This window comes from Dipodomys merriami, unplaced genomic scaffold, assembly GCF_024711535.1.
Source record: "Dipodomys merriami isolate MVZ:Mamm:240054 unplaced genomic scaffold, mDipMer1.0.p SCAF_274, whole genome shotgun sequence".
NCBI classification, from domain to species: Eukaryota; Metazoa; Chordata; class Mammalia; order Rodentia; family Heteromyidae; genus Dipodomys; species Dipodomys merriami.
In genome coordinates, this window is record NW_027204204.1 from 957,819 (window position 1) to 967,335 (window position 9,517).

The following is a 9,517-nucleotide window of genomic DNA, read 5'->3' on the forward strand; positions in this document are numbered from 1 at the left end:
ATCCTGCCTGCCCCTCGGGTGATTCTATAGGGCTTAGGAAGGGACGTCCTTCCTCCATGGGGTCCAGCCATTTGACCTTGACTGCATCATTTATCCTCTCTGAGCCAGAGTTTCCTGTGGCTAAGACCGGGCTGGGGTGGGGGGTGGGGGGAAGGCAGTTAAGGAGCCTGCTCATTGGCTGATTGGAGTGGGTGATGTAATAATGCAGATAGCCAATAGAAGTGAGCTCCTGGTGACAACCACCAGATCTCTATTACCACGCCCTGTCTGCTGGCAGGACCAGGATGTGTCCCTGCCCAGGACTGAGAGGCAGGATTCAGGACTCAGCCTTCAGCACTTTCAAACCTGGAAGGCCCAAGGCAACTGAGGTGAGCGGATCACTTCCTGGGAGAACCCCCACTCCCCCCAGCCCACAAAAAGGCGTTTGGTCCTATCCCTCAGAGAGGGCCCTGGGGTCATGAGTGCACGTTGATGTAAGAGCAAGTTTCGCTCCGCGCTTCACAGGTCGTCCACGAAGAGATGTCAAGTGAAGCTGAGTGTGGTGGCACACACCTGTAATCCTAGCCAGCCCTGGGGAGGTAGAAGCTAGAGGATGGCGAGTTTGAGGCCAGCCTGAGCTACATAGTGAGTCTCAAAATCCAAACAAAAGTTGTTGGGTTGAACTGAAGGCCGTGGGTCTTGTGAATTCAAGGCCCTTCTTGCTCCTTCTGGGCGAGGCCTTGGGCCAGCTCCTACACCTCCCCTAGAGAGAATTCTAGAGGAGTTGGCCTCAAGGATGGCCACACACTTGGCAATTTATTAGTGCAATTTATAAGCGTCCCGGCTCAGCTCCGGAAACGGGAGGGGGTGAAGTAACAACACTACCCATTTCTTCCCCCCCGCGGCCCACTGTGCTCTGGGGTGGCTTTCCTGTTGTCTGCACTACCCCCACAAAGGCCGCCCCCATTTCTCCCTGTGATCCATCTTTAGAAGAGAAGAAGCCCACAGGATTTTTCATGTTTTTGTGGCGGGAGTAGGGGCAGGGAGAGGGAGCCCGGAACCTCTGAGGAAATCCAGGGGGAACCTCCTCCTCCATCTGGTTTTGTCCACATTTCCCTTTGAATGCGTGGAAGGACTTGCAATCACACCCGGTCCTTTGAAGCTCATGATAGAAGACAGGGATTGCTCCCGCTCTGGCTTTCTGAATTACGAGTCGCCATTAGGCAAGAGGGTCTGGTGATTGCCAAAAATCAAACCCAGGCTGGATGTGGGTAGATGTGTTCAGAAGAAGGGCTCCAATGCTTCATATGGATGGGAAAAAGAAATAAAAAACCACCTCAGGCTAAACACCAGGTGTGGCAGTGCATGCCTGTAATCCTAGCACTTGAGAGATTGAGGATGGAGGAGGAAGAGTTCAAGATTAACTTGGGCCGCTTTGCAAGACCCTGTCTCAAAAAAAACAAACAAAAAAAAATAGAGGAGGGGGAGAGATAGGTATACCTCAGTGGTACAGTGCTTGCCTAGCATATGTGAGTCCCTGGGTTCACAAAAGTAAAACCGAACCAAACAGAAAAAGGACTCAGGCTAGTCTGTGTCCTTCGAGAGCAGGGTCCTGCCGTTGGGCTACCTTCTCTGACCAGCCAGTCCTGTGCCTCGAACCTCCCTGTTAGTCCCTCTCTGGGGACTTCTGCCTCAGCCTGTGACAGTGGCATTGTCATTTTCAAACTCCTCCCTGCCCCCATTTATTTTTTGTCAGTCGTGAGACTTGAACTCAGGACCTGGGCCCTGTCCCCGAGCTTTTTAACTCAAGGCTAGTGCTCTACCACTTGAGCCACAGCACCACTTCCAGTTTTCTGGTGGTTCATTGGAGATAAGAGTCTCTCGGACTTTCTTGCCCCAGCTGGCTTTGAATCTTGATCCTCAGATCTCAGCCTCCTGAGTAGCTAGGATGACATACATGAGCTACCAGCACCCAGCATCAACCCTTTTATAACTAAGAGGAAATTACAGAAACTCACAGAAGTCCTGATCCTTACCCAAAGTTACTGGTAGACATTCCCCACTGATGACCTGCTTCACATGCGTATGATGCATTTCATACAATCAACAGGTCAATTCACTTTTTTTGTCAGTCCTGGGGATTTGAACTCAAGGGCTGCAGCTTACTAGGCAGGGTTCTACCACTTGATCCACTCTACCAGCTCTGGTTGTTTTGGAAATAAGATCTTTGCTGGTTAGAGATGAGAGTCTCAGGGATTTGTCTTCCAGGGCTGGCCTCAAACCACAGTCCTCAGATCTCAGCCTCCTGTGTAGCTAGAATTATTGGCAGGGGCCACCATGCCCAGCAAGACCTTTCTATTTTATACTTGTGGGTACTGCTCTGGCCCTCTTTTGCCAAAGGAAGCATGTCAGTTTTCTTGACCCTGTCTCTGTGGGATGGGGGCTAAAGGCATCGGGGGAGTGGGCTCTTGTGGGCCCAGGGGGGTATGGACTCGGGTCCTACTTGCAAGCTGAGCTGATGCTTTTCTAGACCATTCCAGTTCAACATAGGGGAAACCTGGAGAAACTGAGGCACAGTGAGGAACAATCACTTATTGTCTGGATTGTTGAGCGAAAGATTTATGTAGGCTGAAACCAGAGTTGCCCTGATGTTGGCCCCAGTGGTGGGAATAACCTTGAAATAGTGGAGACTCGGCAGTCAACGTTGAACAGAACAAGGTCAGAGGTCAGCCTGGCTCAGACAGGCAGCTCCCCCTTCCTCTCTGAGCCTTGATGTGGTCAGCTATTGAATGGGAGCAAAATACAAAGCACTTTATTTTAGTGTAATGAAGTATCTGAGTTCATCCACAGACTAGGAGAAAAGGTTGATTTGGAGATCACGATTTTTTTTGGATGGGTTCCCCTCCATGATTAGTTGGGACAGGAGGTGTGATAGAGAGAGTAAAACCACTCACTTCCTGGCTAAGAAGCAAAAGAGAGAGAGGTGAGGCTGGAAGCCCCATATTCCCATTCAAGGGCCCAACCTTGGGCCAAGAACCTAAAAGCCTCGCATGAGGCCACGCCTCCCATGAGGCCACGCCCCTTCATGCCTCCACTTCCTCCAGGAGCAAGCCTTTAATGAGTGGCTATTGCTTGGGAAGTGTAATGTTCTCCTTATTTCAGGGCCTTAGAACCAGGCAGGGTGCTCGATCCAGTGTGACTGAGTTGGCTCTGGTGTTTGCCGAGTTCCACTTTATGGTTACATATGTTTTGCTGTGTCTACATGTCTGCTGGGGTAGGGGGCAGGGGGCTGGATATCTAGGGGGGGCTGAATCAGAGTAGACCCTGGCTTAATAAGGATCAGGGAAGGTGGGGGGCAGTGTTCCTGCCTCACCTGGAGCTCCAGCCGGGGTTTCAGGTCCATAAAGCATGCAGGCTACAAAGGCCTTTCTGTGTTTGTGCAAGAGATACTGTTGGCAAGCGCTCCCATGGCTCCCGCAGCGAGTGAAGAGTTACGTCGGCCCTCTTCTAACAAGTGGCACTAAAACATTTTATGAGTCCCTCTGCCTCTCCTGGCCCCTCCCTGCCTCTTCCCCCTCCCCTTGCCCCTCCTCTCCCCCACTGGGTAATTTTCTCTGTTTGGGATTGGACTGGGTGTTTTCTCTCTTTCCCTTTTCTGTCTTCCTGGCACTTTCTCTCATGTTAATTATATTAGTTGCCATGGGAACGGTGACGTCATGGGCACGGGCGCGCTCAGTGACTTCCAAAAGCACAGTTTTATAGCATGGCTCGAAATGTGTTCTATGGCTCGCAGTCTTGTATGGGGGGGGGGGGCAATAGGGCGATCATATACTGGGCACCCTCTGGGCACACTGGTGGAGGTGGAGGAAAGTAGTGAGGATGGAGGGGGCTGCTTGGGGACTCCCCCCAAGCCCCAGTTTTCGGGGACACTTATACCTAAGCCAACATGTGGGATGTCTTGGGTACTATAAAGAATTGTCTCTTAGCCAGACACTGCTGGCTCACGCCTGTAGTACTAGCTACTCAGGAGGCTGAGATCTGAGGATCGCAGTGTGAAGCCATCCCAGGCAGGAAAGTCTGTGAGACTCTTATCTCCAATAAACTACTCAGAGGAAGTGGAAGTAGCACTGTGGCTCAAGTGGTAGAGCACTAGCTTTGAGGACAGAGAGGCTCAGGGACAACACCCAGGCCCTGAGTTCAAGCCCCACAATGGACAAAAAAATTGCCTCTCGGTTTCTAGGAACACTCACTGTCTAATAGTACCCCACCCCATGTGTGTCCTGATTTGGGGGTTCAGAATCCTGGCTGGAGTGCCCACTTAAAAGTGGTTAACAATGCTGGGTGCTGGTGGTTCTTATCTGTCATCCTAGCTACACCAAAGGTTGAGATTTGAGGATTATGGTTCGAAGTCAGCCTGACCAGGAAAGTCTGTAAGACTCTTATCTCCACTGAACCACCAAGAAGCCAGAAGTGGCACTGTGGCTCAAGAAGTAGCTTTACTTTCTGCAAGCTTACAGACAGCACTCAGGCCCTGGGTTTGAACTCCAGGATTGACATTTTAAAAATATGTTAAAAAAGAGTTGCTAAGGGCTGGGAAGGTGGCTCAGTGGTAGAGTGCTTGCCTTGCACACATGAAGCCCTGGGTTCCATTCCTCAGTACCACATACACAGAAAAAGCCAGAAGTAGTGCTGTGGCTCAAGTGGTAGAGTGCTAGCCTTGAGCTAAAAGAAGCTTGGGGACAGTGCTCAGGCTCTGAGTTCAAGCCCCAGGAGTGGCAAAAAAAAAAAGTTGCTAAATTATATATATATATATATATATATATATATATATATATATATATATATATATATTTAAAAGTTACTACTAGAATTTTCTGGGCAGAGGTGCAGGGAAAGGAGGCCAACAGCAAAGATGCCCCGGCCCCAAGATGTTTACAGGTCTGACACTGAGAAGTCTTCAGCTGGAGGCAGAAGCTTGGGAATGTAGGTTCCCAAGGCAGGTCCTGGGGTGGCCAAAGACGGGGAGTGCGCACTGCCCCCAAGTGGACACGGTCCCATCTGGCTCTGCCCCGTGGGGGGACGTTTGGCTGGGAACGTAGGGGCAGGCGTCCGCCCGGGAAGCTTCCACGCCGGCCCTGGCCGGCTCCAATGTCATGGGCCAACTGTGTTCCCCAAGTGAGTACAGAAAGCAATGCACCGGGCAGGGAGACAGAGAAGAGGGGACATGGAGGCGCACAAAGGTCCCCACAGAGACAGACCACAGACCGGAGAAGTTGGGGGTGTGCTTCTTGTCCACCCCACTCTCTAGGGCCACAGCTCCCCGAGGCTTTGGAGAACTCCTGTCCTGGGGCTGGGGGCGGGGCCGGAGGTCAGGCAGCATTCCACCCCTGATGCTGCCATTTCCAGCTCTCTGGCCAGCAGCCAACAGGAAATTCCTGGAACAAATCTTTCCACTCAGAGTCTTCTTAGAAACGTTCACTTATTTCATTTTTTAATGGATTGGGAAAAAAGAGAGAGAGAAAACAAGAAGCCACCTGGTATACAAGTCTGTGTGTGTGTGTCTAGCGGTGAGTCAGTGGCCAGCCAGGAGGCGGCCCCATGGTGCTCTAGGAGAGCTCTGACCTCACTCACTCTCCCATGACATCACAGGTGTTGCCATGGACACCGGCTGGTTGACCTAAACAGTGAGGGCTGAGCGGGGCAGGAAGGGAGAGGTGGGTGTGACTCGCTTTCTTGGGAAAGCAGCTTGTTGGGAAGTCTGTAAAGTTCCCATTGTGTCTCCCTGTGGCCTCTGGGCACAGTCAGCTGCCCCCCTGCTACTCCACACAAGGTGGCCACTCACCAAGAATGCTTTGTGTACCTACTAGGCCCAAGGTGCTGAGGGCTCAGTTCTGGATGGATGAAGAACAGCAGACACCCGTCCCAGCCCCTCAGAATCTACACCCACAACAAGTACCCAAGCTTCAGTGTGAGTGTGTGAAGACGTTACCTGGTTTAAGTGTGCCGGGGGACGTAATCTAGGAGGGCTTCTCTGTGGAGGCGGCTTTGTAGCCAAGACCCAAAGGAATCAGCCATGTCCAGTGGAAGCAGGTGAAAGTAACAGAAGTGGGGACAGCCACACCAGGCAGAATGACCATTAGGAGCCTGGTGCCGGTGGCTCATGCCTGTCATCCTAGCTACTCAGGAGGCTGAGATCTGAGGATTGTGGTTTGAAGCCAGCCTGGGCAGGAAAAGTCCGTGAGACTCTTATCCAACAAAATGAACCAACAGAAAGCCAGAAGAGGAGCTGTGGCTCAAGTGACAGGGCACCAGCCTTCAGTGAAAATGCTGACAGCACCAGGCCCTGAGTTCAAGCTCTAGGACTGGCACAAAAACAAAAACCCGTCATGGTCCAACATGACCTGGGCAATAGCTCATGTATCTTTGGAAGAAGAGCAATCTGTGCATCTGTGGTAGGGGGCGAGGGGGAATGTGTCAGACAGACAGAGACAGAGACAGTGTATTGAGACAGAATCTCACCTTTGCTATGTTCATTGGTCCGCAGGCTGTGGAGGCTGGAAAGTCACGTGATCTTTCCATCTACAAACGGGAGACCCGGTGCCGTGACTCAGTGGCAGCGGCTGCTGCTGCTCCCAGTCCCCATCCAAGAGCAGAACGGGCCATGAGACGGCTCAGCTCCGAGAGGGGCAGGAAGGGGACGCGGCCGCGGCGCCCCCTGCGCAGGCTGGGTGACACGCGGCCACCCCGGGCGCGCGAGGCCCACCGAGTCCAGGGCAGAGCCCCGGGCTCCACCCGGCGCCTCTGACCCTCCGGAGCCGACGGGTGCGCTGCAGGCACCGCTGGATCCGGGGCGGTGGCGGCTCCCCGCTCTCCAGCCCCACCGAGAGGTTCTAGACCCGCGCCAGAGACCCGGGCAGCCGGCGACCACATCCGCGGCGACTCATTGGTCGAGGCGGACGTCACGTGCCCAGCTCTGATCCAATGTCTGCCGGCTGAGGGGGAATGCGGAGCTCTGATTGGCCAGTGCTGAGTCCGCCGGCGGCGGCGGCGGCGTGCTGGAGGGAGGATGCGTTGGAGGCACCCGTCCTCGGTGCTCGGTGCTCGGTCCTCCTCTGAGGACAGCGGGTGCTCGCCCGGGGGGACCCGGCCACCGGGAGGACCCGGCCACCGGACGCGCAGAGCGTTTCTTCCATGGATTAGCTTTGCCTAAGCAACGCCAACGGGCAAAGGAGTGAAACACCATCATGTTCAGTCGGTGACAAATTAAGAGTCCCCCCGCCAGGAGCTAAGTCCGTCTGGAGTTCATCACCAAGCGCCCCTCCCCACAAGTACTTCAACTCTGCGCTCAGCACCCGGCTTAACGACCTGCAATGAAGTCAGAGAGTCGTTCATTCAACGGCCAGCTGTGCAATCCTCTGCGAGTCCTGGAAATGAAGGGGTAGACGGACAGGTCAGGGCTGGCTCTTGATCTCTGGGACACAGGCCAGTGCTTTGTGGGAAAGCAAAGGAGCCCCTATTTTTTTTAAAAAAAAAAAAGGTCTGTGACCCCTCTTACCAAGGTGACCTTGAAAGGCAAAGTCCCCGGGTCTAACCTGGGCTTTGAGGTTAGCAAGCTGTGTGACCTGGGGCAGGTTGCTTGGCTTCTCTCTGCTTCTGTGCCAAATAAGAAGGAGACCCTCCAGTCACCGTTCAGTTCTGACACTCTGGTCGTGCTTTCGGGGCACAGGTGGGCTTGAAATGGGGGCACCCTCTTCCACCCACTTGGAGGTTGCCAGGGTCTGCCTGAAAGTCGTCCCCCATACCCCCCTCCTGCAGGACCCCCCCCTCCGGGGGTGGAGACTGCTGTACCCCCCACACACACCTTGCAGGGACCCATGACGCACCCCTCTCCACCCCTCTGCACCCCTCCAGCCCCTGGCAGCGTGACAAGCCCCACGTACCTGTGGCATTGCGGTGAGCAGAACCGCACTTGCAGCCGGAAACCGCTTTTTAACTCTGAACCTGGGGCCTGTTGGTGCCCGTCAGGTTCTAGCACTTTCGCTTGTGTGGGCGGACATCAAAGGGAGGGAGGGGTGGGTCTGGCTCTGTGGCTGGTCCACCCTCTGAGCTTCCCGGATGTTCATGCCTGTCCTCTCCTCCTCCTCCTCCTCCTCCCCCTCTCCTCCCTCCTGGCCTGCCTCCCTCTGTCTCTCTGCCCCCACCCCCTCTTCCTTGTCCTTTTAACCAGCTCCCGGCTCCTGTGCAGATGTCAGTTCAGCACACAAGCATTCCTTTAGTGGATGCTCACGCCCAGCAACCAGACTGGTGGTGGTGACTGCTTTATTCCTTCCTGGATGCTATCACAAAGTTCCCGAGTCTGGCAAATTTATAAACTACAGAATTGTAGGGCTGCTTGGGTGCCTGCTTTCCTGGTCCAGAGAGGAGGCTGCTGGCTGTGTTCTCGCATCGCAAGAAGGCAGTGTGGTTCCTGCCATCTTACCAGGTCTCCATCCTCACCATCTAATCACCTCCCAATGCACTGGGGACTCAGCTTCAATCCGAATTTGGGATGAGCATAAGTACTCAGAGCCCAGCAATGAGAGAAAAGCAGACTACACTTCAGGGTTGGTCCCTGGGGCTGTTCAGCCGCCTTGCTGGACCGTTTTGGGGCTCTCCATCCCTTCCCTTTCCTCCCCTCTTTGGGAAGTTCATCCTTCAAGCTGGCTCAACCCACTCTGCTCTGCTTTGGACCTGGCACTGAATCCGGCAGGAGAGCTGGGCACCGGTGGCTCAGGCCTGTAATCCTAGCTACTCGGGAGGCTGAGATCTGAGGATGGTGGTTCAAAGGAAAGCCTGTGAGACTCATCTCTAGTTAACCACCCAAAAAGTCAGAAATGGAGATGTGCCTTCAGTAGTAGAGGGCTAGCCTTGAATGATAAAGCTCAGGGACAGCGCCCAGGCTCTGAGCTCAGGCCCCAGCACCAGCACAAAAACAAGGGGGGCCGAGGGGTCAGGGATGAGAGGCTGGCTGAGACTTCTGCTATTCAAACTTTCCTCTTCCTCCTCCATCTCCTTTGTTGTTCCCTCTCCTTCTCCTGTCTCTGCACGTCTGTAATCCCAGCAACTCTGGAAGTAGAGATCAGGAGGATCATGGTTCAAAGCCAGCCTGGGCGGGAAATTAGCTAGGTCTAGTCTCAAGACGCTTGGGGCTGGTGGCTGACACCTATACCTTTAACTACTCAGGAGGTTGAGATCTGAAGATCATGGTTCAAAACTCACCTGGACAGGAGACCTGGGACTGCTAACAGCTGTGACTCAAGTGATAGAGCGCTGACCTTGAGCAAAAGAACCTCAAGTCCTGAGTTCAAACCCCAAGACTGGCCTCCCAAAAATGTCATGGTCCAAGCGAACCTAGGCAATAACTCATGTCTCGTTGGAAGAACAATCTGTGAATCCGTGGAGTGAGTGTGTGTGTGTGTGTGTGAATCTCACCTTTGCAGCCCAGGCTGGCCTCCAACTCAGGATCCTCTGCCCTTAGCCTCCCAAGAGCTTGGATTAC

The 9,517-nt window shown here is 53.8% G+C and overlaps 1 long non-coding RNA gene across 1 annotated transcript; it reads left to right on the forward strand.

Moving 5' to 3' along the window:
• The first annotated feature begins 275 nt into the window (after positions 1–275).
• LOC138837688 (uncharacterized) lies at positions 276–7,644 on the forward strand. Its single transcript, XR_011375407.1, has 3 exons — positions 276–368; positions 5,847–5,947; positions 6,524–7,644. It is a non-coding gene; the product is annotated as an uncharacterized lncRNA (long non-coding RNA).
• The last annotated feature ends 1,873 nt before the right edge of the window (positions 7,645–9,517 follow it).